This window comes from Symphalangus syndactylus, chromosome 3 (assembly GCF_028878055.3).
Source record: "Symphalangus syndactylus isolate Jambi chromosome 3, NHGRI_mSymSyn1-v2.1_pri, whole genome shotgun sequence".
In the NCBI taxonomy this organism is placed as follows: domain Eukaryota; kingdom Metazoa; phylum Chordata; class Mammalia; order Primates; family Hylobatidae; genus Symphalangus; species Symphalangus syndactylus.
In genome coordinates, this window is record NC_072425.2 from 9,362,054 (window position 1) to 9,381,443 (window position 19,390).

Below are 19,390 nucleotides of genomic sequence, written 5' to 3' on the forward strand. Positions count from 1 at the left end.
ACTCCACCTGCTTCAAGGTGAGGATGTGGTCCAGAGAGGGGAAGGGACTTGCCTAAGGTCACACAGTGCATCCAAGCTGGGACAGGCGCGAAGCCCTTCTGACTCCTAGTGCAGTGAGCGTTGGGAGGGGCGGCTTGTGCCTCCCAGCCTCAGTCCTGCGGACACTGTCTATGTATCTTTCTCTGCCGGGTGCTGACACCTCTCTGGTGGTGCCCTGTCCTGTAAAATGTGATGACCACACCTGCTCTTCAGGTGTGCACATGTTAAGACAGCTGTCCCCAATCTTTATGGCACCAGGGACTGGTTTCATGGAAGACAATTTTTCCATGGACAGGGTGAGGGTGGTTTCGGGATGAACCTGTTTCACGTCAGATCATCAGGCATTAGATTCTCATCAGGAGCGTGCAACCTACATCCCTCGCATGCACAGTTCACAATAGGGTTCTTGCTCCTACGAGAATCTAATGCTGCCATTGATTTGACAGGAGGTGGAGCTTAGGCAGTCATGCTCACTTGGCCGCCACTCACCTCCTGCTGTGTGGCCCGGTTCCTAACAGGCCATGGAGCAGTACCTGTCTGCGGCCTGGGGTTTGGGGACCCCTGTGTTAGGGGAGTCCACATGTCCCAGGTGTCCACAGGCTTCTGGGGGTGGGCTCAGAGTGCTGGCAATCCTCAATGTTCTCTCCCACCTCCCAGATCCCAGGTGCATTCAGGGTCCGAGACTGGGAGTGTCCAATTTCATCAGGCGGACACTCAAGTCCCCCCAGGTCAGCGTGTTAAGCCTCAGCAGGTAACCGCAAGGTCACTGCGTTTGTGAAAGGGATCTTGCCCAGCTGCCTGCAGCAGGCCCGAGTCTGGGGTCGGCTCAGCCACTCTGGGCCGTGCATTCTTGGCCAAGGCGGTTTCCTTATCTCATTGAGCCTCAGTTTCTCCATCCATTTAATTGAGGAGATGGAGGCCTAACAAACAGCCTTGTGTGGGGCTCAATGAGCGGGGTTTGTGGGGGCATGTGACCTGTCCTGGAGTGTACCAACTCCAGGAGGCCAGGGCTGTGGTGATGGCCAAGCCTGCCAAGGGTGGCTCTGAGCAGCCCTGGGATGGGCATTTTTGGAATTAATGGCATTTGGGTCCTTGAAGTTTACTTGGTGAAGGGAGAGGACAAGTGGAGGCCTCAGAGGGTCAAGTGAGTCACCCCAGGCAGGGACACCACCCTGCTCTGGGCTCAGGGGGTTTTTCAACCCTGGAGATTTTCTGCAGGCAGGGTTGCCCCAGGGCTCTGGCCAAATTAGAAGACACTTTATGGGGAAGGTGACAGGGCCAGGGCTGGAAGCAGCTCAAGCCAGAATTTCTCTTTCTGATGAGATTTCCCTGGTCAGCCTCTTAATGAAGACAGGGCTGCTGGGGCTCCAGGGCTATGCACGCAGGTTAATCACTCCTGGCTCTTGGCTCTGCTCGGCGCATGTCTTGCTTATCTGGGCTTGTTGTCCTTAGGCCTCCCGTCTTGGCTCCAGGCCCAGGCCCTGCCTCTGTGTACCTCCTGCTCCTCTGCACAGTACACAGTCCCTCTGCTTATGTGCTAAGCAACCATCCACCTGTCCATTCACCCTTTCTCCATCCATCTGTCCATCCGTCCATCCATCCATCCATCCATGCATCCATCCATCCACACACCTATCCATGCATCCATCCGTTCACCTGTGCATGCGTACACGTGTCCACCCACCTTTCTATCCATCCACCACCCATCCATGCATCCATCTAAGCATCCATTCACTTGTGCATGCATACATGCATCCACCCACCTTTCTATCCATCCATCCACCGCTCGTCCATCCACCCATCCACCCACTCATCCATCCACCCTTCCATCCATCCATCCATCCATCCACCACCCACCCACCCTTCCATCCACCCATCCACCATTCATCCACCATCTATCCACCCATCCATCCACCACCCATCCACCCACTCATCCACCCACCCACCCTTCCATCCATCCATCCATCCACCACCTATCCACCACCCATCCACCCATCCATCCACCCATCTATCATCCACCCACCCATCCACACTTGCATCCCCTCATTCTACACATGTTTCCCTGGAATAACTCAAACACGCCTGTCTAGAGCTGGGGGTTGGGAGGAAAAGATTCAAAGGGAAAGAGCCAGGTCCGGTTTCTGCCCTCACAGAGCCACAGTCTGATGGGGTGAAAGACAAGCAAAGTGGCTGCACCCATCCACCTGAAGAAGGGTTGGCTGACAGCAGTACTGAGTGCTAAGAGGGTCAAGGAGGTGGTGTCATGTGGAGGGGTGGGGCTTCCTGGAGGACAGACAGCAAAGCCAAGATACTGGAGGCCTTGTCTCCTGGGCAAAACTAGCTCTGTCCATGGTGTCTTTTGATACGGTGAGGAGGAGACAGCACAAATGTCCGTGTTGACCGCCCACATGGGGGTGGTGCTGCCAGCCTGCCCACGAGCCATATGCCTGGTTCCTTCCCTTCCCTGCGCACACTGGAGCCTGTGGGCTGTCACGCTCCCTGCATAGTGGGCAGACGCACATGTGGGCCTTGGGCTTCTGCCCCACAAGGCACCCAGCAGGCTGGTATCCTGATGAAGGGGTGGCCTGGTGAGGTCAGTGGGACCTGGGACGCTCCTCCCAGGGGCACAGCACCTTACAGTTCAGGAGGTGCTTCTGCCTTCAGTGTTTTGTTCAGTTCCTGTGACCGTCCATCCTGGGAAGGGCAAGGCAGGGCCCCTTGCTGCCTCCTAGAAGTGAAGACGGGGGCCCAGGTGTCAGTGAGCATGCATGGCAGCGCCTGCAGGGCCAGGGCTGGGATGGGGCCTCGAGTTCTGTGTGCTTCAGGCCCTCCTCCGAGGGAGCAGGGACGGTGCAGTGGGAGGGCACAGGGCTCTGGAGTTGAAAGCACTGGTGTCCTGTGGGTGTGGTTTCCACCCACACTTGGCTGGGATTAAGCACATGGGGTGTGGGCATGGGCAGAATGGTGGAGGGCAGTGCCCTGGACGCAGTGATGGTGTCTCCTGCCAGGCTGTTTACTTTGGCAAACAGTGCTCGTGTGTGTGTGTGTGTGTGTGTGTGTGTGTGTGTGTGTGTGTGTTAAGACACATGTCATCCCTCCCGGCCTTGGGAAGGCATTCAACAGAGCACCTGCTAACGAGCTGGAGGCTCAGCTGTTCTCTGTACACACTCTTGAGCTCCCACCGTGGGCCGGGCCCTGTGCCTCTGGGGAGTCAGTCTTGGGTCTCTCCTCAGAGGCACTCTTGCCCTTTGGGGCTGGACCATCCTTGGTTGGGAGGGGCCGGCCCGGGCATTGTTGGGGGTTGAGCAGCATCCCCGGCCTCTGCCCACTCGAGGTAGCAGCACCCCCTCCACTGTGACAGCCCAAGTGTCCCAGGCATTGGGGGTAGAGATAGGTGCCCCTCTATAGCCATGAGCACAGCAGACCCTCTGCTGCCCTCCTCCTGCTCACAGTGGGTGGGGGACAGAGAAGAAATGGGACAGTTGCACTGCAGGGTGGTCCCCACAAAGACGGGGGAGCCCCGGAGGCTGTGGGGTGCCCTTGGAGTGCAGGAGAGTCATGGGGGTAGGCGGTTTCTCAGCTGAAATCAGAGGCTGTGCAGGAGGCATTTAGATGAAGAGACGGGGGCAGGCAAGGTGGGCACGAGGCAGGCAAGGTGGGCACGGGCCAGGGGCCAGATTGGGTGTGGGGGCTGGGAGGGGGCCCAGCCAGTCCCAAAGCAGTGGGCAGGAGGGGCCATGGGAGGCCCCTTTGTGGTCTGGCCCCTGTTCTGGCTGATGAGGGGTTGGGTGGGAAGGGGGGCCAGGAGACAGGGTCTCGGGCATCTGGGAGGAGAAAGGGGCCTTTGCCGAGCTGGGGAGTTGGGGTGTCAGGGTAGGCCATGCCCAGGGTACCTGGTGACCCCTGACTCAAGCTATCTCACTTCTTCTCCTCTCTTCCCCTGACCGCTTGAGATCTGTGCTCTTAGAAGTGCCTACTCTGGCCTCTGGCAGGATGAGAGCAGAGCAGCCGGGAGCTTCTGTGGGGGGCAGCCTGACCTGGCAGATCACCGAAGGTGATAATTAGAGGCTCAGGATCACAGCTGCATTAGAAACGCTGGGAAGCACAAAGGGCCTCTGTAGGGAAGGCCATTCGTCACCGGCCTGACTGCCCTGGCCGGGTTGACCTGGGCGAGGACCTGGCTGTGCCCGTCTGGCTCCAACTTGTGGATGCTGCCTTTGTGGGTGGGTGGCGGGGCAGGCTCACCCCACCGGTGCTGGGGCAGTGGGGCCAGCCAGGCCTCACCAGCACATTGACGCCTCCCTCCTCCCTACTGAAGAGCTCGTGGGGTGGAGGGCGGCATCCCGCTCTCCCCGTTCCTTGTGGTGGGAGGCTGTGTTGGTCACACGTCCTCCCTGTGGCCCACTCCTGGCCCCTCCGCTGGCCAGGCTCCTCTTGTTCCCAGGCTGGAACTCCTGGCCCATGTGGTCTTGCTGTTCCAGGATGGAATCGTCCCGTTTCTAAGGGCTACCTGAGAGGAGATAGGGCAGGGCCAGAGAACTGGCCATTAACAGTGGGATCCTGTGGGACAACGGAAAATCAACACCCTCCAATGCGTTGGGGACAAGATTTCCTAACACGTGCGCACCCAGCCTTCCCTCCCAGGATGGCCCTCCGTGGGGAATTTTGGGCTTGGCAGTCTGGCTCCTGGTGGGTGAGGGGGTGTGGGGAGAGGGCAGGAGAGGTGGGGAGGCAGGATGCTGGAGGCTGGCGTGGGGCTGGTCTCTCAGACTCCTGGTGTCATGAAGCACCTGGGTGTGGGCACAGAGGCCACGAAACCACACAAGGCCGAACGCCCAAGGGGCTGAGAGAGCGGGCGGCAGGGACTCGGGCTTGGGGAGGGAGATTTTGGTGGCTGCGGAGGGCAGGGGGCTCTGGAACATATGTAGGGTGTGTGAGAACAGAAAAGTCCAAGCCCTTTGTGGAGTCTCTGTGCTCCATGAATCAAGTGGATTCAATCTTTTTAAAGAAGCCTCAATCAAGACCAGAATTTCTTTGATGAGTGCATTTCGGTGGTTGGACTGTGGGTCTTTGAACTGGACCGTGGCAGACCCTGGTATAGATTCAGGTTGCATAAAGAAGTCTTGGGGAGAGGAGAGCACAGGCATCCCGCGATCTGCCCCGGCGCCCCGAGGCAGGAGCCCCTGCTTTGGGAAGCCTCGCGCAGCCGCCTGGAGGAGGGGAGCTGGCTCAGGTGTCGGTGGCGATGCTCTTTGTTGTGTGGAGTGGGCGTCGCGTGGATGTCTGTCTCTTGGGGTACGATGCTGTGCACAGTGCCCGTGGCACATACAGAAGTGGGGCTCAGACACCCACAAGGCCTGAGGCTTCCCGGGAACTCAGAATCGGGGTTGAGTCACTTTGACGGGGTTCTTTGAGGGGCAGGGGTCCCCTTACCTCTGATCACACCACACTGGGCAGAGCACTTCATGGTGTCCAGGAGGAAGTTACCTGTTCAAGCTACAGTGCTGGAGAGTTGGTGAGTCCGATGGGCCCCTGGGGCTGCCACCTTCTCCCTCACCCTCTGCATGAGCTCCTGACACCCTGCAGGACCCCTGGCCCGATCCCCACATTCCCACCCTCCCGACTGCCACACCGAAGCCCCTAGCATCCTGTCTTCATCCTCTCCAGCCTAAAGCTGCCGATGGTGGCCACAAAGCTGGAACATTCCCCATGGCTCAGGCTGGCATTTGAGACCCTGGGTTGTTGGCCTTGCCTCTTGGGACCCCCAAACCCCCAACACACATGCTCCAGCTGCACAATCCATGGAGCATGCTGGATGTGGCCGCCTCTGGCCATGGTTGTGCCCTAGTGCCCTCACCTGCCTTCCCTTTAAGGCACAGCCGGGTCCACCTTCCTGGAGAACCCCCACTCTGCTCCCACGGCTGCCCCCTCCTTTGGCTCCTCTCCACATCCCCTGCAACCAACACCACGTCTGGTGCACACTAGCTTAAGAGCACCTGCATGCTGTCCTCTGGTCCCTACCACTGAGCTCAGCCCCAAGGACCCTGGTGCCATCCGGGCTGGTCAGAGCCTCCGCAGAGAGTGGGCAGGCCACCTGAGCAGGCCTGGGACCGTCTCAGAAGCAGGCGGCAGTCCTGGGAGACCCCTGCCCTGAGAGGACCCCATGCAGGGTGTAGCCCCTGCAGAAGCTGTGGTCCGGACCCATCTTCCGCATCTCCTGGCCCCCAGACTGGTGGCTCTCCATCCTTCCCCAGAGCAAGGGCCCTCCAGGTACTGCCCCGTTTCTCCCCCACCGAGTCCCTCCATGGGTCACCGCCTCTCTGCCCACCTCCTCTCTCATTTCTTGTCCTGCCCTTGTGGTGAGAATAGGATGCAAAGTCCTCCCTGAGACACCTTGTTGGGTGTGGGGTGGTGCAGAGGGCTCAGGAAAAACCTTTCCTTTCCTGGGACCGAGGCCGGCCTGCACAACCAGCAGCGTCCAGTGCCCAGTGGAAACGTGGGCCCGTCATCCAAAGGCTAAGAACTTCAGGAAGACAACAGCAGGCCCATGCGGCTGCCGGGGCTGGAGGCAGCAGCCAGGACTCCAGCCCTGCCTGGGAACCATGGTTCCAGGGGACAGCTGTCTGTAGCTCACCTCTGCAGCTTCTTCCTGGAGGAGGAGGGCAGCATCAGACCAACTCTGTGGTCAGCGTGTGCTCTGCTTTTCTAGAAACCCAGGGGCCATGAATTTGGACAAACAGCCGTGACAGTGAGTGTTTGGTTGAATTCACTGAGGGAGGATGAGGCCACCGCCCTGGAAAATCCCAGGGCCGAGTGGGGAGCAGGGCTTGGAGTCACACGGGCTCAGGCCTGTCTCCACCACCCTGTGGGACCTCAGACACATGCAGCTCTCAGGATGTCAGTGTTTTTATTTGGGCATTGAAGACGTGAACAACCCTGTCTGTCAGTGGCGGGACATGGTTATGACCAGTTGTGGGGGAGAAGAGGCCCCCGGGGGCCTTTCCACCCTCCAAGATTACATGGGCTGTGGGGAGCATCTGCAAGGGGCACAGGGTGGGCCGTGGTCCCAGCAGCCCCTCCAGCTCCCCCCCGCTCCTTCTTCATATGAGCTCTTTCTTTGATAGAACTCCTTGCTCCTCACAGCCCTCTCTGGTCATATTTATTTTATTCTATGGCTTTGATCTGTAAAACGTCTGGAAAATCGTTTCTCAGAAGGTACTGGCTTCTGCCTCACTCGTTAGTAGTTAAACATGGTGTTTAAACATTTCATGGGCTCTCAGTAACTTTTTTATTACAGAGGCCCGTTGGCTGTAGATCGGTGGCTTGGTTTGTCTCTCCTGGGTCTCAGAGAAGGCTAGGAGACAAGAGAGGGTCAGAACCAGAGAGAGGCTGCCGGGCTCCTTGTCCAGAAATGGTGCCACGGTGCCCAGTGCCACGGGCCCAGCAGGAAGGTAGAGCCAGCCAGGACCCGGGGAGAGTCCAGTCTGGGCCTAATCCTTCCAGGTCTCCAGCTGCTGTCTGCACACAGTAATGATGGTGAGAAGGAAGTAGGTACAAATTGCAAGGCCCCGGGGCCTGGGAAGACTTTCCCCTTCCTTCTCTCTGGGGCTCCCACACCTGCCTCCTGGCCCCTGATTGGTAGGGTGGCTGGAGCTCAGGAGGCATTTCCAGCTCCCCTGTGGGGCTCCATCCTTCTGATGGGTCCGGAGCCTCTGAGCTCTGGGCTTGCCTGACCACTGCTCCTTCCCCAGCTCACAAAGAGCCTCTATAGGCCTGCAGCACTCACACTCTCAGGAGCACCAGGAGGTGAGGACCAGCCCGTCCTGTTGTGAGCAATGAGGCTGAGGCTGAAAGGTGAGACCCAGTGGGTGTGAGACGTGAGAGGCACCCTGTTTTCATGTTGTCCTCATCTCCCCTTAGAATGGAGATGGGGATGCTGCTTGGGCCGGCTCTGGTGGCTACGTGTTCCCATATGTCGAAATCAGAGCCATGATGGTCTTGGTGGGAACCTGCCCCAAAGCCTCGGTGATCCCCTCGTCTCCCAAATCCAGACTCAATATGTGAGACACAGCTCTTAAAGACACTGACATTGGGCCACGGAGGACAGGGACCCCCAAGGGCTGGAGTTCATTGCCTTGGGGGAGTTTCCGGGCTGTGGCACAGAGAGGGGAAACTGAGGAAGGGCCTGCAGGTACCCCGAGTTGAGGATGTCAACCGAAAATAAAATGCGAAGGCCCCCCCAAGCATCTGCATGGACTTTCTCCTCAGCCAGGGGCCCTATAATTTAACCTGAAAGGCTGGCCCAGGCCGTGACGGGAAGCGGGGTCCAGACTGACTCAGACCGTGACAGGAAGTGGGGTCCAGACTGGCCCAGGCCATGATGGGAAGTGGGGTCCAGACTGACTCAGGCTGTGATGGGAAGCGGGGTCCAGACTGGCCCAGGCCGTGACGGGAAGCGGGGTCCAGACTGGCCCAGGCCGTGACGGGAAGCGGGGATTCAAACTGGCCCAGGCTGTGACGGGAAGCAGGGGTCCGACGTGCCTCATTCCACATCATTACATCACACAGACCGCGAGTCTGATCAGAAGCATTTACAGTCTATTCTCTCCCAAGCCTGCTACCTGGAGGCCTCGTCTGCATGATAAAACTTTGGTCTCCACAGCCACTTACTGCAACCCAGACATTCCTTTCTATTGATAACCAATTGCCAATTAGAAAAATTTGAAATCTACCTATTACCTGAAAGCGCCCCCCCCCACCTGCCATGTGCCCCCTTTGAGTTGTCCCACCTTTCTGGACCAAACCAATGTATATCTTAAATGTATTTGATTGATGTCTCCTGTCTCCCTAAAATGTATGAAACCAAAAGCTGGGCCCCGACCACCTTGGGCACACGTTCTCGGACCTCCTGAGGGCTATGTCATGGGCCATGGCCACTCCTATTTGGCTCAGAATCAATCTCTTAAAATATCTTAACAGAGTTTGACTCTTTTTGTCAACAAGGAAGTGGACCTGAGGTCTGGGGAGGTCAGGACATCGGGAGTTCACAAGGCAGAGTGCTGGAGGAGAGAGAGCTGTAGGGAAGAGGAGGCGCTCGCACGAGGGAGGCTTAGGGAGGGAGGAAGGGATCCTCTGAGGGTGGTAGGTGAAGCCATGCTCACGTGCTCAGGGCTGACCAAGCTGGGAGCAGTGCCTGTTCCCTTTGGCCAGATAGGAAAACCCCACGACTCATGAGTCTCTGGGTAGAGTTCTCAGAAGGGTCTTGCCTCAGTGCCAAGGAGTTGTGACACCTACATTAAACATGATTCTGGTCCCTCGTGATAAAGCTTAAAAGCAAGACCTGAGAGGATCAAACTCTTTCAAAATAAACGCATCTCTGAACTCGAGTATAGTTATATGAATACAAAAATATTCAGCACTCATGGACTTTACAGTGTTGGGCATTTGATTAAAAAATCCAACGAAAATCCAGGAAAATATAACACACAAGGAGAAGAGAAATCAACCAATTGAGAACTAACACAGATGTTAAAATAAGCAAAGATATTAGAACAATTGTTAGAACTGTATTCTATATGTCTGGAGAGCTGGAGGAAGGGCTGAACACATTAAGTAGAGGTATGGAAATTATAAAAGACACCAAAATCAAGCTTCTAGAGATGAGAACTACAGTGTCTGAGATGAAAAACACAATGGATGGAATTAAATGTTGCAGAAAAAAAGATGAGTGAACTTGAAGATAGCAAAAAGTGATAATGACAGGAGGCAGCTAAATGCCCAGGCAGATGGGGCAGGTCCTGGTGAAACCCCACCTCCAAGCTGAAGACAGTTTAAAGCCTGAAAGCCAAGCTACACACGAATTAAATCCTCAGACTGGATTGAGAGCTTGTTTTCCCGTTTGACGTGCTTTCTTCTGATTGGTCCCCACCCTTCTCCTATTTTACATATACTTACTCTTTCCTAATTGGTTTTCTACACTGTCGTGCCCACCTTTAAGCGGTGTCTTTCCTTTAACCCTTTTTGCATACTCACAAACCAATCTGCATGCATTCCCCATTCTGAATCCATGAAAGGCCCTGGACCCAGCCACATGGAAGACTTTCCCACTTTCAGATAGGGAGACCACCCCTGCGTCCCTTTCTGCTGAAAGCTGTTTCATCACTCAGTGAAACTCCCTGCCTTGCTCACGCTTTGATTGTCAGCGCATCCTCATTCTTCTTGGGTGTGGGACAAGAACCTGGGAACTGGTGCTCAAGCCAGACCTGGCCCAGGTGGGCTGGGTGGGTGGGCCATCTCCTGTAGCAGGTAGTGTGGCTGAGTGAGGCCTGGGTGGGGCATCACCAACTGGAGGTCCCCAGCTTGCAAAGTGATGGAGAAAAAAACCCTGTGTCAAAAAGATACCTGAAATATGTTGATGAATAGAGTCAAACTCTGAAAATTATTTGAAGATATTTATTCTGAGCCAAATGTGAGTGACCATGTCCCGTGACACAGGCCTCAGGAGGTCCTGAGGTAACACATTGGTTCAGCCCGGAAAGGCAGGACAACTCAAAGGGTGGTGCTTACAAGTGATAGGTAGATTAAAAAATTTTCTGACTGGCAATTGGTTTTAAGAGTTACTATCTATAGAGAGGAATGTCTGGGTTATCTGGGCTATGATAAGAGGTTGCAGAGACCAAAGTTTGATCTTGCAGATGAGGCCTCCTTTTATGGTTTCAGAATGGGGATTGCATGCGGATTGGTTTGTGAGTATGCAAAAAGGCGTCAGAGGGAATAGATCCTAAACGCTTTTTTTTTTTTTTTTTTTTGAGATGGAGTTTCACTCTTGTTGCCCAGGCTGGAGTGTAATGGTGCGATCTTGGCTCACTGCAACCTCTGCCTCTCAGATTCAAGCAATTCTCCTGCCTCAGCCTCCCAAGTAGCTTGCATTACAGGTGCACACCACCACGTCCAGTTAATTTTTGTATTTTTTAAGTAGAGAAGGGGTTTCACCATGTTGGCCAGGCTGGACTCGAACTCCTGACCTCAGGTGATCCACTCACCTCCGCCTCCCAACGTGCTGGGATAACAGGCGTGAGCCACTGCGCCTGGCCTCCTAAATGCTTTTTATCCAACTTAAGGTCTGTATTGATTGTGCTGGAGGGTGTAATGAGGCAAAAGCCCAACCACTGCTTCCCGTCCAGGGTCAAGGCCTGAACCAGTCTTTCAGGTTAAATTTTAGAGTGTCCTGGCCAAGGAGGCAGTCCATTCAGATGGTTGAGGGGCTTTAGAATTTTATTTTTGGTTTGCAAATGAAACGTGGAGAGAAAAAAACCCTCAAACATTTGAATGGTGCATCGGATTTGGAGCAGCCGAAGATCTGCTCCACTGCGGTCCCTGAGAGAGAAGAGAGGAGTACATAAAACATCTGCAGAAATAATGGCTGACGAATTTCCAGGTTTGATAAGAACCACAGACCCAGGAATCTGGGAAGCTCAGTGAACCCCAAGCACAAGAAGAATGAAAAAATCTGCAAAAAGACATGGTCATCAAATTGCCAAAACCAATGACATAGAGAAAGTTTTAAGAAGAGTCAGAGAAAAAGGATGTGTGACATTCTGAGGAACAAGGACAGCAGCAGGTTTCCCAGCCAAGACAAGTGAGGGGACAGAGGGGCAAGATCTTCAACACACAGAAAGAAACACAAAACGGAACTGCCAATCTAGAGTCCATGCCCCATCAAAACGCCTTTCTTTTTAAAATTATCATTATTATTGTTGTTTGAGATGGAGTCTCGCTCTTATTGCCCAGGCTAGAGTGCAGTGGCCCGATCTTGACTCACTGCAACCTCTGCCTCTCGGGTTCAAGTGATTCTCCCATCTCAGCCTCCCGAGCAGCTGGGATTACAGGTGCGCACCACCACTCCCAGCTAATTTTTGTATTTTTAGTAGAGATGGGGTTTCTCCATGTGGGCCAGGCTGGTCTAGAACTCCTGACCTCAGGTGATCCACCCGCCTTGGCCTCCCAAAGAGCTGGGATTACAGGTGTGAGCCACCACGCCTAGCCCAAAACACCTTTCAAAAGTAAAGGGGAAATAGACTTCTCAGACATTTGAAGCTGAAATAATCGCCAGCCACATGAACGGCAAGAAATATTAAATGATGTTGTCCAAGAAGGTGGAAAATATTCTTGTATTCTTATATTTAAGACCTATTCTTGGCCTAGTGCAGTGGCTCACATCTGTAATCCCAGCACTTTGGGAGGCCGAAGCGGGTGGATCACCTGAGGTCAGGAGTTTGAGACCAGCCTGGCCAATATTGCAAAACCCCGTCTCTACTAAAAATACAAAAATTGGTCGGGCATGGTGGCGGGCGTCTATAATCCCAGCTACCTGGGAGGTTGAGGCAGGATCATCGCTTGAACCTGGGAGGTGGAGTTGGCAGTGAGCTCAGATTGTGCCACTGCACTCCAGCCTGGGTGACAGAGTGAGATCCTGTCTCACAAAACAAAACCAAAAAAAACAAAAATACCCTATTCTTATAGGAACAGATCTTACTCCAGACAGAATAAGACCACCAGAAATGGTAACATGTGGGCAAAAGTGGTTTTTTCTTATAATTTACATCTTTTTACAAACAGTCATGACATTAAGTAACATTTACTGAATGATTCCAGGTGTCTTCACTTTACATATTCGATCACCTTTTTTTTTTTTTTTTTTTTTTTTTTTGAGACAGAGTCTCACTCTGTTGCCCAGGCTGGAGTGCAGTGGCGCGATCTTGGCTCACTGCAAGCTCCGCCTCCCGGGTTCACGCCATTCTCCTGCCTCAGCCTCCCGAGTAGCTGGGACTACAGGCGCCCGCCACCAAGCCTGGCTAATTTTTTGTATTTTTAGTAGAGATGGGGTTTCACCATGTTAGCCAGGATGGCCTTGATCTCCTGACCTCGTGATCCGCCCACCTTGGCCTCCCAAAGTGCTGGGATTCCAGGTGTGAGCCACCATGCCCGGCCTCGATCACTTTCCGTTTTCAAAAAACCCGCCGGGGCAGATACAATTCTCTGTCCATTTTATAGATGAAGAAACTGAGGCTTGGAGGGGGTCACAGGACATGGGCAATGGAACACACATTGTATGAGGTCAAAGCCCAGAGTGGAATTTGGCCACCTTCAGTCCCCAAACTGTGCCGGCAGCCACTCTTCTTGTCCCAAATCAGCCCTCTCTTCCCACCAAACCCTGGTCTCACCTGGGCCATGTGGGCCCCACACTCAGAGCCCTGTAGGTCTTGCCACCACGGAGTGGGGAGGCTGAGGCCCCTTCCTTTTCAGTCTGGTTTTCTGCAGCGTTGCTAGAGCTTGCCAGGAGATGAAATATGGGCTGGGGCTGGGGCTGGGGCTGTTGCTGTGGCAACCACTCATCATTTATGAATGGCCTGGGAGCCCACTGGCTCAACCAACCAGGAATGATTTGCTGGTTCTGCTGCACCGAACTGCAGCTCGGCCCTCAGGCGCAGGGTGGGCATGGGGAGGGTGGAGGGCCACATGGAGAGCTTGGGACTCTGCCCGTTCATTGCCCCTTGCCATCCTCTGACCCCAGAAATCATCTTTTCGGCTTCTTCTCCAAGTGCTTAGTCACACGGTGGGTCGCACACGGTAGACCTGACCCTGGCCTGAGGCTGACCTGTGGGCCAAAGTGGGGTCAGCCCCCACCCCGCTCCCAGTGTCCGCCTCTGAGTCCATTGAGCCATCTGGTCACCTGTACCCCTTCCCATTCTATGGAAGGTTTATGACGTGTGTGGCTCCTGTTCATGTGGAAAGTGTAGGAGCCAACAAATGGAACGAGGGTGCGTGGTGGCCATCGCGGGCCCGCGCGGAGGGCCGCTGCTCTCACTGTACGCTCTGCAGAGAAGTTCTGATAAAAATAAACACATGTTACTGTGGCAAAAGACAACAGAATTCACCATCCTTACCATTTCTTTTTTTTGAGACAAGGTCTTGCTCTACCCCCCAGGCTGGAGTGCAGTGGCAGGATATTGGCTCACTGCAGCCTTGACCTCCTGGGCTCACGTGATACCCCTGCCTCGGCCTTCTGAGTAGCTGGGACCACAGGCACACCTAACCACTCCTAACCATTTCTAAGTGCACAGTTCAGTGGCACTAAGCACATTCCCGTGGCTGTGCAGCCATGACCGCCTCCTCCTCCAGAACTTCTCCATCTTCCCAAACTGATGCCCTGTCCCCATTCAGCACACACTCCTCGTCCTCCTCCCAACCCTGGGACCATTGGCATGTACTCGCCCAGGTCCAGCCCTGCCTTTCCGCAGGAGGCCCCTTCAGCTGGGGAGGGGCTGGGGGGCCTGGTCAGCTTGTTCTCTAGCCCCCTCACCATGTCTACCCTGCCCCCACCTCAGCAGAGTCAGGGAGAGACAGGGGCGGAAGGGTCCTCAGGGAGGGAGCCTAGGCGTCTGTGCGGGTGCTGCTGGGCGTGATCGGCTCCTGGGGGGGTTGCCATGCCCAGGTGTGTCCCCCTACATCCGTGTGCTGGAAACATCATTCCCAGGGCAAGCGTGGAGAGGGAGAGCACCCTCACTGCAAGCCGAGCCTGCCGTTGGCTGGACTTTGGCCTCCCAGCCCCCAGAACTGGGAGAAACACACCTCTGCTCTGTAAATTACCCAGCCTCAGGCATTCTGTTAGAGCCGCACAAAAGGACTGAGGCAGGGTCCTCTTGTGGGTGTGGGAGACCCTGTCTCTGAGGCTCTCTCACCTGTGGCTCCCTGGATGGAGGGAAGGCTCCTGGCTGGCCACCTGCCACAGCCCTTCTCATGGATCACCTGGTCACTCCAAGTGCTCCTCATGGGAGGGGTCTCTTTCAAGATGACCAGAGCCCAGCCCCCCTCTGGAGGAGCTGGCTTGTGTCCCTGCCCCAAACCTTCCAGCCTCAGCCCCTTGCCTTGGGCTGCTCTCTCTGGTGGGACACCCCAGCCCTGGGGTCCCCTCACTTGGCCTGCAGTGGCAGGAAGCGCACTGCTTCCCTGCTCTTGGCTGTGGGGGCGACTTTTTCTTCAGGGAAAGCCCATGCTGCTTTCCCAAACTCCCAGCAGACTCTTCAAGTCCTCTTTCAAGGTGTGGAGGTGCAGGGACCGGTGTGGGCAGGGCCAGTATCCCATCCCCAGGCAGCCCCACACAGGTGGGCTATCGGGTGGGCTATCCTGGTTCTAGATGTGCAGGTCATGTGGAAACTGTCATTGGTGGGTCTCAGAGGAAATGCCAAAATGGTGATTCCCATCTCCAGGGGCACATGGAGCCACCAGCCTCAAAGAGGTCATGTCCAGTGCAGAAGAAGGACATGGGCCCGAGCAAGGTGGTTCATGCCTGCAATCCCAGCACTTAAGGAGGCTGAGGCAAGTAGATCACTTGAGGTTAGGAGTTCGAGACCAGCCTGGCCAACATGGTGAAACCCTGTCTCTACTAAAAATACAAAAATTAGCTGGGCATGGTGGTACGTGCCTGTAATCCCAGGTACTCGGGAGGCTGAGGCTGGAGAATTGTTTGAAATTGGGAGGCGGAGGTTGCAGTGAGCCAAGATGGTGCCACTGCACTCCAACCTGGGTGACAGAGCGAGATTCTGTCTCAAAAAAAAAAAAAAAAAGGACATGGGACCAAAGAATGGGCGGTGCTCCTGGGGGCCAGGGGTGGCCAAGTTTAGGAGACAGTGAGGGCCGGAGAGCAATCTCCCAGAAGAGGAAGGTGAGCCATGGTGAACGTTTCTGGGACAGCAAAGGCCCGACCCCTCCAGGGTCCATGCATCACCGGCCGCTGTGGCCACGAGGACCCTGCCTGGGGCTCTGCATTTGGTGTCAGTTGCCTATTTTTTAAAGTTGTCAGAGAGCGGGGGGCACATAAGAGTGGGAGGGGCTTGGGGCCTTCTGCTGCCAGCCCTGATCAAGAAGTGGGCACGGCACCCTCCCACCCCCCCATGCTTCGCTTAGCAGGGGTGAGGGCTGGATCTGCAGAGGGCCCCCCCCATGCTTTGCTTAGCAGGGGTGAGGGCTGGATCTGCAGAGGGAAGTTAGGGGTCTTCAGGGAGCCTGGCAGATTTTGTTCAAGGAAAGAGCCATCAATCAGGGACGTAGTTTAGGGCTGTTAGTGCGTAACTTGCTGTGCTAGTAGACATGTGGGTGCTGAGAGCCGAAGCTGGACTGGGCAGTGAACGGTGGCGCTGCTGACGCCAGCAGGACTGTGAGTGGCCCTGAGCACAAGCCTTAAAGGAAAGAAGAGACTCCGCACGGTTTCTGCAGAGTGGCTGGGGGCCCTCCTGCCTCTGCGTGGAGCTCAGACCCAGAGATGTCCACACAGGCCACACTCTGACCCACCCTGAGACCCCCACACACAGACTGACTGTTCTTTAGATACCTGAGTCACCCAGCCGTGCGTGGACACTGATGAGCCTGCAGGAAGAGAGGGTCGCCAGGGCAGAGAGGGGCTCAGCCTGGAGGCCCATGGGACAGGCTGCCTCTTGTGATTTGGGAGGGGTCTCCTGACTCAGCAATGACCTGGACAGATGCACTGACCCTGGCCTGGCTGTGCTACCTGTGGTCATCTAGTGAGGGCTGCACATTCTCTGTCTTCCCACGGAGAGGCAGACTCAGCCCCACTCACCTTCCTCGGCTTCACGCTCATGGCTTCCTTGCCATGAGCATATGAGTAGAATATGGAGGAAGTGTGGCTGCCTGGCTTCTGAGGCCAGGTCTGCTAGAGCCCAGTGCTTCTGCCTGGGCCTCTTAGAATTCTTGCTCTCGCAGCCCTGCAAGAAGCCCAACTGCACTGCTGTAGGGACCAGGGTGAGAGGGGCCCTGCGGGGGATGGAGGGGGAGAGGGGCCCTGTGGCGGATGGAGGAGGAGAGGGGCGCAGCAGAGCCTGCCCGCCAGCAACCCCTGCTGAGGCACTCCCAGATATGAGTTCGCTTCCACAGGAGCAGACAACAATATAGATTTACACTTTCTCCTAGGGCTGTGTTAACTCTTCTGCCCTTTGACATAATACACATCCCACAGAGTGTCGTATTGATCCAGAACATGGCTGACATCATGTCAATGGGGTCAGATGAGCAGGAGGCGGCATGCACAGTGGAGGCCCTGGTGTGACATATGCACTCCCAAGGGTGGAGGATGCCCCTTTACAGATCGGGAAACTGCCACAACTAGAAAATGTTTAGGGGTCTGGTTGCGCTCCCGAGGGTGGGAGATGCCGCTTTGTAGATGGGGAACCTGCCACATCTAGAAAATGTTTAGGGGTCTGGTCGTGCTCCCGAGGGTGGGAGATGCTGCTTTGTAGATGGGGAACCTGCCACATCTAAAAAATGTTTAGGGGTCTGGTGGTCAAATGTGTGCTGGGATTTGTCCTCCAAGGTCACAGATAAATTATTGCATCTGCACGTCCTGCTGCAAAAGAAGCACCGCGTGTGATGGGCGTTTTCAGGTTCTGGAAGCAGCTGATTAGACGGGCAGGGACGGAGCTTCCGTCCACGGAGGGGACAACACAGACGCTGTCAGATTTGAATGGGGCAGGAAATGGCTCTGTATTAGTCCATTCTCATGCTGCTAATAAAGACATTCCCAAGACTGGGTAATTTATAAAGGAAAGAGGTTTAATGGACTCAGTTCCACATGGCTGGGGAGGCCTCACAATCATGGTGGAAGGCAAAGGAGGAGCAAAGTCACATCTTACATGGTGGCAGGCAAGAGAGAGCATGTGCAGGGAAACTCCCCATTATCAGACCATCAGATCTCATGAGATTTATTCACTATCATGAGAACAGCATGGGAAAGACCCACCCCCATGATTCAGTTATCCCTCACTGGGTCCTTCCCACGACATGTGGGAATTATGGGGGCTATAATTTGAGATGAGATTTGGGTGGAGACATGACCAAAACATGTCAACCTCTGTAGTGCTAGCAGCACTGCTGCTCAGGCCCTGGGATCAGGCGGACACCGTGGAGTTGGAGGTGTCAGTGGTGGGAAAGGATGTGGGGCAGAGTTTACAGCCAGGCCTTGGGGGAGAACATGTGGGTTCTCATCCTATGACTGCAGGGAAATAAATGCCTCTGAAAACAACTCCTACTATGCCAGCGGGCCCTAGGAGAGACAGAACACCAGACCACAGGACATCAGGCGACTCTGTGGCCTGAACATCTGTTCAGGATCTAGGTGGCACCAGGCCTATCCAGTCCTAAGGCCGGATGTGTCTAGCAATAATCCCTTATGAGAAGGAAAGGACCCAGGACCACCCATAAGCAGGCCCAGAGGCACCATCGAGCAACACGGGTAGGTGGCCCTGGCCCCGCAGCACCCAGCCCATTGCACCAGGCAACTCCCTCAGCTCAGGCCTTCAGACTGGCCGCATGGGGAGGGCAGACCCAAGCTGGATCATGGACGTGAGAGTGCACGCTGCACACTGAACACGGACGGCACCGACACCACAGCCCTCTCGAGGGGATACCTTGGAAGACAACGCGGAGGGCAAGTGCTCAGTGGGGAGAGGCCAGGGCCTGGGGGCTGTGGGGGCTTTGGGGCTTGGCTCCCCAGCCTCCAGGACTATCAGTGACAAAAGTTTGTTTTCCAGAAGCCACCCAGTTGATGGTATTTTTGTCATAGTGGTCCAAACAGATGAAGACACCTCCCCAACGTGGGTGGCCTCATTGAGGCCATGGAGAGCCGGAATAGAACAAAAGGCAGCGCCACGGAGGACTTGCCCGGGGCCTGACGCCTTCCAGCTGGCACTCTGGTGTTCTCCTGCCTTTGGACTCTGACTCTGACTCTGGAGCCCACACCATCCACTTCCCCGGTTCCGGCCTCTGCACTGGGGCTGGGACCGCAACGTGGGCTCTTCCAGGCCTCCAGCTTGCCGATGGCCGATGGCTGGGTTCAGTCTCCATAATCGTGTGAACCAATTCCTCATAGGTCTATACCGCCTATTCATTGTGTTTCTCCGGAGCACCCTGAGGAGTCTAGGAGCCTGGCACAGAGACGTGTGGGCAGACGTAGGCAGTGAAGATCCTGTGTCACATGTTGTAGCCACAGGGGGCCACTGAACAGCCAGAGACAAACTGACTCAGCTGGTTGACGTCATCAGCTTCGGTCACTTGCCACCCAGCACTGACACAGTGGGCATGAGGATGAGGGACCATGGTGGCTGAGATGGAGACTATACATGTCCCCACAGGAGGGCTCCCAACTGCCAGGCTGACCCAGCTCCTGTGGCCACCAGGTGTCCAACCCGCCAGCAAAAAGACCATGCTGAGCCCGGGAAATGGCTCCATTCCTTGGGGAACAACTGCCCACTTGGTGGCAGGTAAACTGCCAGGGGCTGGG